The sequence below is a fragment of the Astatotilapia calliptera genome, chromosome 2, assembly GCF_900246225.1.
Source record: "Astatotilapia calliptera chromosome 2, fAstCal1.2, whole genome shotgun sequence".
NCBI lineage: Eukaryota > Metazoa > Chordata > Actinopteri > Cichliformes > Cichlidae > Astatotilapia > Astatotilapia calliptera.
This window is the reverse complement of record NC_039303.1, coordinates 12086124-12100471: the sequence shown is the minus strand read 5'-3', so window position 1 is coordinate 12100471 and position 14348 is coordinate 12086124. Positions and strand designations below refer to the sequence as shown.

At 43.6% G+C, this 14348-nt stretch overlaps 1 protein-coding gene across 4 annotated transcripts in view; it reads left to right on the top strand.

Annotated features, from left to right (window-relative positions):
• Window positions 1–1602: 1602 nt before the first annotated feature.
• Window positions 1603–14348, top strand: part of LOC113032114 (protocadherin-1-like) — a 220883-nt gene continuing 208137 nt past the window's right edge. For 2 of the 4 annotated variants that reach the window (XM_026184789.1, XM_026184803.1), the window contains exon 1: window positions 1603–2342. The gene's annotated coding sequence lies outside the window, so the exon portion shown is untranslated. Of the gene's footprint in view, window positions 2343–6443; window positions 10023–14348 lie in introns of those variants that run through there. The other 2 variants (XM_026184811.1, XM_026184793.1) reach the window with 2 other exon arrangements.

Sequence of the window (14348 nt, the reverse complement as noted above, 5' to 3'; positions counted from 1 at the left end):
TGTGTGTGTGTGTGTGTGTGTGTGTGTGTGTGTGTGCGTGTGTGTGTGTGTGTGTGTGTGTGTGTGTGTGTGTGTGTGTGTGTGTGTCCATTGTTATTTGTGTGTCATTTGTCTGTTTGTAAACTTTTCATGTGTGTTTTTGTATCCTTCTTGTTCTTTTCTGTAAAGTTGTGATCCTCTCTGTGGTGTTTTCTTAGAAACCTGTCAAAGTGGACAGGGTACACTTTGGTTGAGTCCAATATTTCAATGAATCAGCTGTGTTATTTATGAACTTTAAAGAATATTAACATTTCACAATATAAGTACATACATGCACATAATATTTAATAAATCCAGCAGTCCAGCTATTTTAGATTAGCCATTCTTCAGTAATCCATTCTGCATTATTAGTATGTTTACTTTCAATACTCAAACAAATGCGTGCTAATAATTTCCCCTTCTGTAATATCGCGTCTAATTGATTTTTTTATGCAAAACTTGCATCAGTAATTCTACACAGTGCAATTTTAAAGGTATCTGTAATTCTACACCACTTACAGTCCAGAGATGCCAGAGTAATCAGAATAAATGAGCATTTCACAGACGATACTGCAAAACATGACAGTAACTCGCAGCTTTTCTCTGGGGAAAATTATTAATTAAAAGAAAAAAAAATTTAAACAGAGATTCATTGTAATTTTGGGGCCTCTGCGTGAGAAAAAAGAAAGACTTTTGTGTTTTGCGGTAACGGCCTTCCTCATACATGCACGTTAAAGACTGTTTTCACTGCTTCGGGATTAGCTCGTAAGCAGATGCACAAAAACTGAGGCATATGCAAAATCATAATCCATATGTGCCCTGTGTAATATCGGTGTTCAGTAAGCTGCTTTGGATAACTGCTTCCCCTCCACCACATGCTGCGCCGGGTTCACGGGCTCTATCGGGCGTTACGTCCAATAAATAAGCTTTCTATAGATTTTCCACGACGGGCTCCATTTTGTTGCCTTTCCCGTGCTGCCTCTGCTGCACGGCGGCCGGGAAGCAGAGCCTCCGCTCGCTCTCATCTTCTCACGTGCCACTTGCCGACTGTAGGTGGCGCTCAGAGCGCGAGAGACGGCAGCTTTCCTCCTCTGTGGCCGGACGGAGCCGAGCGAGAGAGGAAGAAGGAAGAGAGACCCCTGGATATAATTAAAGAGCGAGAGAGGGAGAGACGCGAGAAAACAGAAAGAGGTAGAAGCATTAATTTACTGTATGTGCGTGTGAAAATGCAGAGACGGGTTTAAATGCGAGGGTCACAGCGTGTGCGCACTTTGGTCTGCCATCTCGGGTGCGCGCAGGCTCGGACCTATGGCCGAGACACGACACCTTATAAAGATACATCAAATATAAAATCAGGTGTATTCACATAGAATACGGGGGTGACGGCAGCGGGGAAGTCGCCAAATGTTTGATTTGAAGAGAGAAAAAATGTTGGGAAATCCACGAAGTTGTTGGGGTGGATGCTCGCTCCGCCCCCGCCCCCTCCGGTGTAGTGTATAGAGTGTATGGGTGAGGGAGGGGGAGGATGGGGAAGAGAGCGAGATAGAGACCGGGAGGGAGAGAGAGAGAGAGAGAGAGAGAGAAGCGCGAGCGCACTCGTTTGGATTCACTCCACTTTCTCAGCACTCACGGTGCAGTCGCGCGACCTGCTCCGTGCTGGACCGGGAAGGCGGACAGAGTTTGAGGCGGCTGAGCGGTGACCGCGCTTCTGAGTGGGAACTACCTGGAGACCCGCTGCTGACAGCTCCCGGACCTTGTGTTTGTTGCTCAGGTCGTTTTTTCTAAAAAAAAAAACAAAAAATAACAAAACAAAAAAAACACTGCTGCCCTGTCCCATTGCTCCGTCCACCTCCACCCCAACATCTCCCCACGCGTGCCACCAGCGGAGGATGCTGCTGCTGCTGCCGCTGTCCGTAGAGCCCGGGCGGCGGTAACGTTTCTGCGGAGTAACTGAGTGACCCAACTCCTCCCCACCCCTCCTCGCCCGGACGGGTCTGCCCCCTCCTCCTCCTCCTCCTCCCCGGCTGGACTCCAGCTCCAGCCGCTCCTCCGGTGAGAGGAAGGACTGTCGGGCTGACGCGCAGCGCTGATCACGACACTCAGAGTGGACAGAGATTTGAGAGAAATTGGAGTAATCACCACCCCTGGCTGTCTGACTGGATTGTTTGGTTTATTTAGAGATTTGATTTTCGGGATTCTTATTTTTCTTTTTTTTTTCCCGGGAGGTCTGGAGCGGCTCCGTCTTGGTGCCGAGGAGGAGCGGAGCCTGTAGCCAGGCTGGAGCGCTCAGAGCCGGGGAACCGCGCAGCTCTTACCCGGTCCAGGTAGGAACTTCTCTGCACATAAATACGCGATCCATACACAAAATCTTTTTCTTCTATCTGCACATAACTACGTTCATGCTAAATATTTCAAATATTTTGACTCGAGCTCCTTCTGTCGGACTGCAGGAGACGTTTTACGCACGAGAATAGCCCGAAACACATTCACTTTGTATTCAGTTTCGCTTGGATGAGCACTTATGCCTTAATTAAAAAACACATATTCGATGGAGGTTGAATCTCCGAAGGCACACGGGCGTTTGTGTCGAGCAGGAGCTCTTTTTAAAACACTTGTTGGTAAAAATAAATAAATAAAATAAATCCATTTAGCGCGACTGGACCTTCATATTCTCTGCCTAATCTCCTCAGATGGCTTTTTTTTTTTTTTTTTTTACCAGTGTTACACTACAGTGCTATTGATCCGTATCGATCCCCTCCCCGCTCAGCATTACCCCCGTGACTGTTAGTAATAAAATGCGTTCCTGTGGGTCACTTTGGGTTGATAAACCTTTCGGAACCTGGAACTAACCCCACGGTAATCCTGGCTAATGCATTCCGGGAGGACAGTACAGTAGGGCAGAGTGTGCGCGCGGGTCCCTGTAGTGCATATAGGAGCATCATCATAAACTCAGTGGGGCTTCATTTAAGCTCGATCTGTAGGAGTTGTACGGGACGCTCGGTGTTCAGAGAATGTGAAAAGGCAGTGTCTTTATCATCTGAGGTTTGTCTTGGAATATAAGAGCTAATCTGCCTTTGGGGACTCTTGGCAACAAAACAGTCTATTCATCCACGGCTGCTAATAAACCAGACGCGCAGACGTGGGGGCATACATCATTCTCCATATCTGATCCTCTGCGGCACCTGAGGCCGCTTTGAGCACCTGTAGCATCAAATTAAACTCCCTTTTCCTCCGTCCTTAACACCCCCCTTTAATGAGCTTGTTTTCTGGAGCCTACGTGCCGTTAACATGGTGTGAAGGCAAATAAAGGCACAAGAGTATCAGTGTAAACTATCAAAGGTGGACAGGAGGGCAGCTGATGATGAATATCCACCGCGTCACCGCTTGGGAATCTAGTCAGTCCGGTCCCACCAGTCTCCGGCTTTCCGGTTCTCCTCCTTCCTTCTGTTCCATGTGTGCGTACGTGTATGTGCGCGCGCGTGTGTACTAGAAAGGGGGAGAGAGAGAGACCTGCTCCACATGAAGGAGGGAGGGAGGGAGCGAGAGAGAAAGAGAAAGGGGGGAGTGTATTTACATGCAAACTGCATCTGCCTCTCTGATACTGAGCTAAGTACTGGTGGTTTTCAAACACATGTTTCCGGAGACGCTTCCGTGGGAATCTGCCATGTTTTCTCTTCCTACACGCTTGACCTTTGACCCTATTCCCCACTACCCCACTGTCATCTCGCTCCCATAATTTCCTGTGAAACTCGTGATGTGAAATCATCCAGCTGCATTAGAAGCTTCATGTGTCTCAGCCAGTAAGGCGAGACCGTTGTAATCACATTTGGCCTTAAGGTAGATTTTGCACAGTAGAGCAGGTCCAGCGTACTTCCTGGAACAACTGGAGAATCCACTTGAACAGTGGTGTTATTTAATAAAAGAATATTAATGAATTAATGTAGCCGCGTTGCTGCGTTCTGCTGTTGGACAAACATAAAAAGCCTCCGAGGGTGAGATTGTGGTTTTATGGTCGAGCTGGAGGGTTCCCCCCTGTGCATTCTGCCACTGTTAAGCGTAGATCCAGGTTTATTGTGCAGCAGGAGCGACTGAATTGGAGATATTCTCCCTGAGGTTTGCGGCCGGCTTCGATGGCAAGCCTGCTGTCACTTGAGCTTATGCCATCCGCCACTTTGAGGGTGAGGTCTGAGGTTTGATTCCCATCTTTAGGATTCTTCTCTTGCCTCCTCTAATTCAGGGTGATCAGATAAAACGGTGACAAACGTCACAGTCCTCCGTGGCTCTGCGGCGTGGGGGATTAGTCATTGGGGGGAGAAAGGGGATGGAGTGGGAGGAGGGAGGTCGCACCGAGTCCGTTCTGCACATTTCTGCGTAAAAATTGGAGATCTGAGCAAGTCGCATTGTTAATGCCCGTCATTAAAATAGGAGGAGGTAGAGTGGAAATGGGTTTGGTGTGTGAAATGGACACACACACATGCATTCACATCACTGCACTGCAGGAAAAGAGACATCCACCCTTCTGATTTCAGAGTTTTCACAGACAGTTTCCTTTCTAATTTAAGTTTAGGTGTGACAACGAGCGCGCAAATGGGAGAGGAAACCAAAAACTCGCATTAACACGCAGAAGAAAAAAGGAGAAATGGATGCTTTGTCACGTCTTTCCTGTGACACGGCTGGTTACTTGACTAATCCATTGTTTCTTCTTTTATGGTGTTTGGGTATGGCTCCTGAGCTCTTAGTCACAACTTGGAAATAGCAATAAAATCTTTGGCATCTCAGTGAAATTCACAAACAAGCTAGAAAAGTTTGACTGGCAGTAACATTTTCCAGTTAGATGATCCTTCGGTTAGTTTGGGAGGAAGAAAACCCTGAACAGGTCGCTCAGAGATGTGGTTGTACAACAGCCATCACATATTTTTCTATAGATTTCTATCCGAGAAGAAAACATGAATCATTTGAAATAAAACACAAACCTAGTTATAAATGCACATTCATGCTTCATTTTGAGTCTGTTAGGATGACGGGCTCCGGTTGGCTTTTGTGGTTTGTCGTTTTGTTTTTCTGAGATCAGATGTGTCCCCTCTTCCCACTGAAACCCTTACAGCTCGCGGAGCACACTGAACACGTCGCAGAGGTTTATATCTGCTTGGTAGCTACACTCTTGCTCTTCTGTAATAAGGCGAGGAGTCACGGGGGAACTCAGGGCACGGTGCTGTTGCAGCACGTCGGTGATATTGTGGACACTGTGACCTGATGAAAAAAACTTTCACCCACATTCTCCTATGCGAGGTTGGGTTTTTTTCCCCCTCTTTCTAGTGGCAAATATGTCATAAATCAACTAAAGGTGGTTGAAGGCTTGGCTTGAATTTTGCCGTGAACTGCAATGTCATCATCATTTTTATATTTTATTAAAAAGGAGCAATGGTAGAACTCCTCCTGAGGGAATCATAAACACACCCACTGTTAATTTCATGTAAATCAGTCCGGCTGACATGGAGATGCTTTACAGCCTGGCAGATGGAAGGTTGTCATCGTTTCCTGTCATAAATGAGACTAAAAGCACCGATATGGAATGATATAGCTGTATTGATTTCTCTCTCTCTCTCTCTCTCTGTTGGTTAATAGAGGCAATCATTAAAGTGAGTTAAATGTTAAAAAACTCGCTGCGTGTTCTCACTCTGAGCAGCAGGCGTCATTTCAGGCTGCGTCTCTGCGTGTTCACATAATGCAGCCGTGCGGTGATGGTCGATAAACTGTCACAGGTGCTCGAGGCGTCGTCTTCAGATTTCTTTTGTTCGAGCATTTTAAAGCGATGCTAAGCAGAGAGAGAAGTATTGAATGCTGCTTTTAGAAGCTGGAAGCAGAAGACACTTGTCACATTTTCTTGATAAATGACTAAAGTGATTTAATCAGTTCGTGGTTGATTAACACTAATCTGTTAAACTTGCACAGAGCCTCTTTAAGCTTCGCCAGCCATCGAGTGCAGAGAAGAATTAAATGTATGTATCAATGGGGCTGGCCCGATTACCATTTACTGGGCTCAGGAGGTTCAGGGGTAATTGACGGCAACTATTCAAACCCTTGGTTGGAGGACTGGGGCGAACTGGGTGCGCTGATCGGCACCAGCAAAGACACTCGTCTTTCGGCTTTGTTAAACACAAAAGCAACACTGATTTCCTCCATATTTAGACATAACTAGGTTTGTTTGTCTTTATTTTCCTCCAACGCAATGTGTGCCTCCCCATATGGAAAAGATATATATAAATCTTATAAAGTTTGTATCTGTCTTGTGTGAAACTTGTATGAAAAGCATACAAGAGTGAAAACAGATATAAGATCCCTTGAAAAATTATATAATGAAACTTGTATGTTTTGGATACTTACTAAAACAATATATGAAAGTAATGAGGAAGTGGCCACTTTCATGAGTAAATCATATAAGTTTTTACTATTTCTTTTTCATATGGGTCTGGATGATCAACAAACCAAGAGAACAGCACTGAGCATGTGCAGAGTGCTGAGTGGCACTGATAATGACTGAACAGTGTAGAACAGGTATACCTGTATCCAGAGCGCTCAGGTGATATATGATCTGTCTCTGCAGTTTTAAAGAACGGTTCAAATCAAGTCTTTTCAGGAGAGACATATACACTGTAAAACGCAGTATATAGTGAAACAGGAACTTCAGTGTCACCACATTCTCGATGATACCAGATTAAAGCACGTTTAACATTCTGCAACACATTCGGCATCCAAGAGTAAGAAAGCATCGTTATCCCAGAGCTCTAAAAACCCGGGGCACCTCGTAGATAATCCGCCAGAGCCGTTTACCACGAGTGGTCAGCAATGACCAAATCATAAAGATTGCAGCGGTGAGTCAGAGACTTGGAATATGTAACGAAACATAGAGATGCATGGACCGCTGAATTAAAAGTGCAAAAGTGAGGAGGCGGCGTGCATAAAGCACACATGATGTGTGCTGAAAAGGTGTTCTTTGAATGCCAACATAACATTTGTTCAATAAATCAGAAACACCCGATGGAAAACAAGCTTCAGAGCCAATCCAAGGCAAGGTCCCCAGCACAAACCCAGAATGTTGTATTTAGTCATTCAAGAACTAAATGCGTAATTGTAGAGGCTTTAAAGAGCTTTTTTTTTTTTTTACAGTAGTAACTGTAAAAGCTTCCCCTCACACCTTTGGCCACACCCTTTTTTATACCAAGAGTCATTGGAGCCTTTAAAAAATAATCTGAGTTTAGATTAGAAAAAAACCCCTCAAGAATCCAGCAGGGTGGACTGGAAAGAAGTGAAAGCAGCTCACTGATGTTATATAAGCATGTCAGTCCGTGTTATCTGGTGCTTATAAAGCAGTGGTAGTTTATTGTTATTATCTCCTCCTGCCGCAGTCTGACATTCATGTGGAATAAATATGTTGCCGTGGATTTAAAACCGCATTCAGATGATGCCCGATCTTTACTTCATACCAGCCTGCTGTTCATCCACCATCCGCTCCCATAATCCCCTTCTGCTGCTGCTCCCAGAGGATCACTGTGTGTGTGTGTGTGGATCAGAGGTTGGCACATCCTGTCAGTAGAAGGTCAAACGTTTGATCCCTGAACCAGCCAGTCATGCCACAGTGCCTCAGACCAGGAGTTTCGGGATGAAAATTGCGCAACAGAAAGAAGAAGCAAGCATACAGAAACCAGCTGTGAGCGAGATGAAATCGGTGACTAAATGCACATAAATCCAAATTTTCCCGTCTGACAGCAACATGATGATCATGTGACATAGCTCGAGTTACACGGCATTTATGACTCATAGTGTAGTCACGTTGTTTTCATTTTTAACCCCGAACACCTGATAAGTTACAAGGCTGTGTACACAAGGTGTGGACACACCGATGATAAACCACATTGCACAGCTCCTGCTGCCTGTGAGGAGAGGTGTAGAGGCATCATAGACCCGAAAACCATTGATCATAACTGGATTATTTAAAGAGCTTCTTCTCATATTTGTTAAATTGTTGTTTACTGTTCACACAGTTCCGTGAACAAAAGGCTTTCGAGCTTTAACTGCTTTTGTTATAAAAGTCCTGCCCCCGTACTGCATTTTGACGAACGTGTGCTTTTGGTCAGGAAATGACTTTCTTTAAAAAAAAAAAAAAAAGGAAGGAAGAAAGAAAGAAAGAAAGGAATCACGCAAGGCAACAAGCGGGGGATGCCTCCAAATCAATGCAGTTACTTAACTTGCATAAATAAGTTTAAGCTCCGTCTTCTCCGGCTTTCATTCGCAGCTCTGAGGGCAAATGACTGGAGCCTTGTTTGGCACTAAATTAAATGTAAATATTGTACCCAGATTCTTTTTATTGAATCAAGAAGCACTTCTGAGTCAAACTGCAGGACTTCCAAAGATTTACAGCACCCAGCAAATTCACGCTGAACATATCCAGGTGGTGTCGGGAGGCAGAAAGAACCTGGCAACCTCTGATTGTTGCATTTCAAAAGGGAGGATGTGTGTCTGCGTGCGCAGTAATCTGGATCAAACAATGGTAGTGAATGGAGTCATTAGAGTAATCCCCATTGTGTTGGAGGGCAAGGGGACCACACACACACACACACACACACACACACACACACACACACACACACACACACACACACTGGACTGTCCAGAAAGCTCACGTCAACCATGCACATCCTACCCATCTGAGATCTGAAAACATCAAAGGAGCTTTTGATTTTCTGTGTTTGTGTGTGATGTTTAATTCAGGCCTGCTCTGGTATGCGTGAACCTGAAGAGCTGGACATTCAGGTTACTGCATTTTGTGTAGGAAATACGCCCAGGTACAGCGGTGCGCACCTGCACGGAAACTTTTGCGAACTGGTTTCCAGTTTGGCCGCTGGCCATCAGCTCCATGCTGCCATTTTTGTGGTTTGTAATTGGTCTGATGGACTTCGTGTGTAATTACACAACACATTACCGCAATTAAAAATGATACCAGGGATAATTGTGCCTTTTATGTAACACAAAGGACTTTATGTTTCTGTCACAGTCACACAGCTTCTCTTTAGATGGATCTCTTTAAGAAAACCAGTTCAGTAATGACTTCACTGAAATACTGTGCAGCAGCAGAGGGACACCAGCGTATCGCACAGGGCTAGAAATCATTTAAGTTTATACACACTTATAGTTTTGCATATACAGTGTTAGAGGTGCCGCAGTTCATTGATAAGTGGCTCAATCAGTTAGGCAGTATCCCATTTGTTTTTTGTAATCGTTTAACTTCAGGCTACTGTGATGACGTTTCAAAAATTTGACTGAACAAAGGTATTCAAGTCTGCTGTCACCTGGGGCTATCTTCACGCTCGGCTGCGTCTGCCAGTAGTTTACAAATAATTTGTGTTAAATTATCAAGATTAAAATGTTCAGGATTATGATTGTTGTGTTGATCGATAGTCAAGTGTTGGACATATTAGCAGTGCAACACAAGTCCAAATACTGTGGTGTAAAAAAGTCAGTCTTAATTCTTTGTGTGACCTGCAGAAAAGTGGAATCAAAGAAGCAGGGATGAGGAGTCATGATCATGACTCCTCATGCCCTTTTTTCCTAGATGCTACATTTCAATCGCAGCTGAAAAGGGTGGGTTTTGAATCCGTGTGTGAAAAGTGGCGTGTTAAGGAATAATCGTGGAACAATGACAACAGAGATGCAAGAATGTTGTGTTCTTTAAGGTTTTCGTGACATTTCGTCATTCATTCCTTGATGCGTCTGCAGTCAGTGGGACATGTGTAGAGGTACCAGGGCTGTTTGTTATGGAGATACATGCAGTATGATGTGGAAGGACAGGCAGAGAGGCAGGATGGTTGGAAAATGCCATTCTTTAGATACGCCCACTCGTGCAGCGGGAGCTCATCCCTGCAGATGCACCAGGGAGCACAGACAAGCTGAACAGCTCAAGTCACAGGATCTTTAAAGTTTAACCGGCTCTGCAGAACAGCGCTAAGGTCAGTAGTCCAATTTATGTGCTAGAAGTTGTGTCTGCAGTTCAGTGTGTTCTTGTGCAGTCGTGTTTTTTTATATATATATTGCTAGCCACCTTTTTACTCTGTTCTATTTTATTTCTTTTATTTTTCATACATGAAAACTAATGAACAGATTTGTTTTATGGGTTTGCTGGATTTATGGGATTTCTGCATCAGTGATCTGCATGCTGTCTGGATTTGTCTGATATTTAATTAACAGGATTAGCAAAAACTGGAAATTTCAGCTGGTTTTTCCATCTCTTAACCCGTCCGTGGATGGTTTTCAAAATAGATTTCTTTTAAAGCAAATGACAAAAAGCATTTTTTTAAATTCTGTGATCATTTTTTGTTACATTTTCTGAAATTACATAAAATATGTTGCAGTTTTGTGTTTGGAACTGTGACTGTCATTGATATAAATTCATTTAACCACAGAGACCAGTCAAGAATTTCCCTTGGCAAACACTGAAGTAGCGTTTTATTCTAGTTTGATTTTCATCACAATGGATTTTATTTTGTCACTGATTTATGATTCTAATGATCTGTCCTGATTTTATCCAGCGACCCGTTACTGTACGCAGAATTTTGAAAGTGTTACATCAGTTTTTAAAGGTTTTAAAAGTTTGAGAAGTACTCAGATATTTAAGTAAGTACTCAAAAAAGAAAGTCAAGTCATAATTTAAAGGTATTCTTATAACTCTAAATCAAATGAATCATATAATAAGTGATATTACTTAATAGTCTGCACATTCACTAAAGCTTTCAAAGAGTAAGAAGCGTGTTTGTCTTGAAGCATTTCGCTCCGACTAGAGTCAGTTAGCTCATCTGTTCTGTCATCTTTCAGGAGGAAATACGTTTTACTTTTTTGCTTTCAAACTGCTACTTAAATAAAACACGATTTTTCATCGAAGACGTTACTGCATTTTATTGACTTAATAAACTGCGGTGAAAATACTATGTTTAGACTGAGTTTATGGCTCAGCTGCAGCTGCGTTTGAACTTACAATTTTACGACACACTTGTAATTGTTTTACGTGCATATTGGAGATATTCGTACCAAGTTTGGCATGAGAGCACCCGGGGGCAAGGCGTAGAGAGGGGGCAAAAACCATAATGTGGCATTTACAGTGGTGGTAATTTAATGCAGCTGTGACTCCACGGGTATGCAGGTGGGACATTAACATGGAGACACACTCTGAATATTAACACTAAACACACACACACACTCACAGGAGGTGGTCTGAGGGCCTTTAAGCTGCTTTGTAATGTATAGATGAGTGCTGTTGTCTGGACACGCCCCCCCCCCTCAATCCCTCTGAGTACTTTATTGTGAGTCTTTGTCTCTCGCCTCTTCCAGCGGCAAACACGGGTGGCAGCGAGCCTTACACATGGAAATGTTACTGTCCTTAGTCTTTGTCTAATGTCTTTGTAATGTAACACACACACAAGTGGCTCCAGCAGCTGAACTGGCTGTCCCGCTTTCTACACAAACATGCAAACACACGCACGCACACACACTGCTTAGTGAGAAAGCTTGAGACTGTGGGAAAGAGGACGAGCGGGGCGATCTCTGGCTCACTCGTCCCCCGAGGAAGGCGCACACAAACTCACAAAAATGCGCACTACATGTGAACAAACATGCGAACATGGAATCCATGCACTTTGAACTTTTCACATTTTGACCCTGAAGATTTTTTTAGCATCAAATTTTTCTCACGACTTGAATTCTTTCTTTTTTTTTAACCGCCCACAATCTGTGGAAACAACTGCAACAACAGAATCCCCTGATCTCACCTGAGGCCTTGAGTGGCAAGCATGCAGAAACCCAACGCACCTACGTGATTTGTTTGTGCTGAAAAGGCGAATAAAGCAAATGTTCTGATTCCATTTCTATTTTTATCACGAGGCGTTAAAGCAGCGCTCACGTTCAGGTACCACGAGCTGTGCTGAAATATGTTTTCAGCTGCTACTTTCTAAATGAAAATGTTGGCCCCAGAGGGGATATTGGCACTGTGATTCAGCGTGTTGCAGTTTACATTACAAGTGTTGCGTGAACTTTGCACATGTGCAAACTTTTATCTGCAATTTTTCATGAATTGAAAATCCAAATTGAATCTATAGAAACAAAGATGTTTTCAATAAAACTGCTTTCTGTGTTCTCGGGTAATGTCTCATAATCCACAGGGCAGGGGTTCATGTTTCCATAGACTCATTAAAGGCGTTTAGAAGGAAAGATATGTTGGACCCAGTAACTGCCTGTCATCCCATTCATCTGCTTTATATTCATATGTTGGCAAAGCATGAGCTCACCCTTAAACAAACTGTTTTCAGGAACAGCACCTTGTGTATTTACATGAAACCTCATGTAAATACACAAGGAAATGAAAATACTTCATTGCATTGACAGTAAAGGAAGCTCATTTATCAGCGATCGCTGCCGTCACGTCTGTGTGCGTATGTATCACACTGATTAGAACCAGCCTTTGGTTTTGTGGAGCCACTCTCATGTGTTCAGAGCTGCATTAGCAGACTGGACACCAGCCAGCCACCCGAGTCGTTTTTGCTCCGTTTCCACAGTGACGTGTGAAATATCACAGGGTCAAAGGTCAGGGGTCAATAGTTTGGGGTATTTGGCAGCTCTGAAGAAAATATGTGAGAAAAGAAACACATGGGCATCATTTACACTGTAACAGACACACTAACACTCACAGCCCGACATGCACGCACACGTTCGCAGTGGTGCAGGGGTAATTCGGTGCCAGCGTGTCACAGTGGGGAGGGCGAGGGCGAACGCTCAGATCAGTGTCCGGTTTTTGTTGCCGTTCTCTGTTTTGTTTGAAACGAGTGGGAGATGGATAATTAGGGCCCATCGTGCAAGTGTGAGACGTCCCAAATCCCAGGTTGACCTTTACGTAACGTTGTTACAGAATAACAGAAGCTAATATAAAAGGCTAATTTGCAGCCTTCTGGGTCTGCTGCCACTTTGAAATTTATTTTTGATTTTAAATTTAAAAAAAAAAATTTGTGCAGGAGACTCAGTCCACACCACAAGGCCATTAAACAAACCGACAACAGAAATCATCGGTCCATAAAGTCATCCGTGATTACATTCCTGCTCATTTTCACTTAAAATCCTGCTCAGCTGCTTGAGTCGAACCATATGAGAATACTCTTAGTTTTACTAGACAATCGTTTGTCTTTTATTTAATGGGGGAAAAATACTTTGAAGTTTAAGGCAGATAACTACAGTCTCACTTAACAGGCTGATGTCTGGCGTGGATGTAGCCTGATATCACCACAGTGCTCTGCAGGGTAACACTTTCTTTCTGGGTTCGTGTGAACAGATGAGGCGTTCTGATGTGTGAAGGGGCACGTGCTATTAAAATAATATTGTCCTGGTTTTATGTTGGATTTGTGAACAGAGAAAATTCACTCCTCCCCTCTCTTTCAGACACACAAGCAGACTCCATCCTGTAGGACAAAATAAACTGCGTGCATCCGAGTTGCGGGGTTCCTGCTTCCCATTCAGCATGCTGGTCCATGTTGGATCTATGTGTGTGTGTGTGTGTGTGTGTGTGTGTGTGTGTGTGTGTGTGTGTGTGTGTGTGTGTGTGTGTGTGTGTGTGCGAGGGAGATAGTCTCTCCAAATCAAGTACGTGAGGAGGAAAAGTTAAAAAAAAAAGCACTTTTCAGATTAACCTCTGCGACCCGCAGCTGAGAAACTCCTACAGCAGGAAATACAGAGTGGAGTGTCTGTCTGAGATTTACTGCCAAGAAAAGATAATGTGTAGAGACAGAAGAAAGAGGAGGAGAGGTGGAGTGAATGAGGGGAGAAGAAAAGAGAAGAGTTTATATCAAGAAGAGTCTGGCTCAGATGTAGCGTTATGAACACCAGGCCATCAGGAATGAAGTCGGTTTGAGTAAACACATTCAGACTTGACGGCAGAGTCGACTCTTATGAGTTCTGTAGAAAAAAGGATTTCTTCTGAGAGTCTGCAAGGTCAAGTGAAGTCTGAAATGTACTTAAACTTAAAACTAATAAACTCTTAGTTGGAGGCTTGTGTGTCTTGTGTAGTTATAAAACGGTTACCTGAAGCATTCAATCATTGATGACTTGCTGAACCTGTTGTACCACATTTGTATTATGCTGGAAAACAAGTACTATGCCCAACAAGTAGTGTGTGATGAAGGCAATGGCAAATGTTTTTCTTTATGTCTTGAATTGCTTGCACAGGAACAAGATCTGCTCTTGCTTGAAATTCTGTTTGACATTTAAAAAGCTTAAATTTGAGTTTATTATCCCTGCAA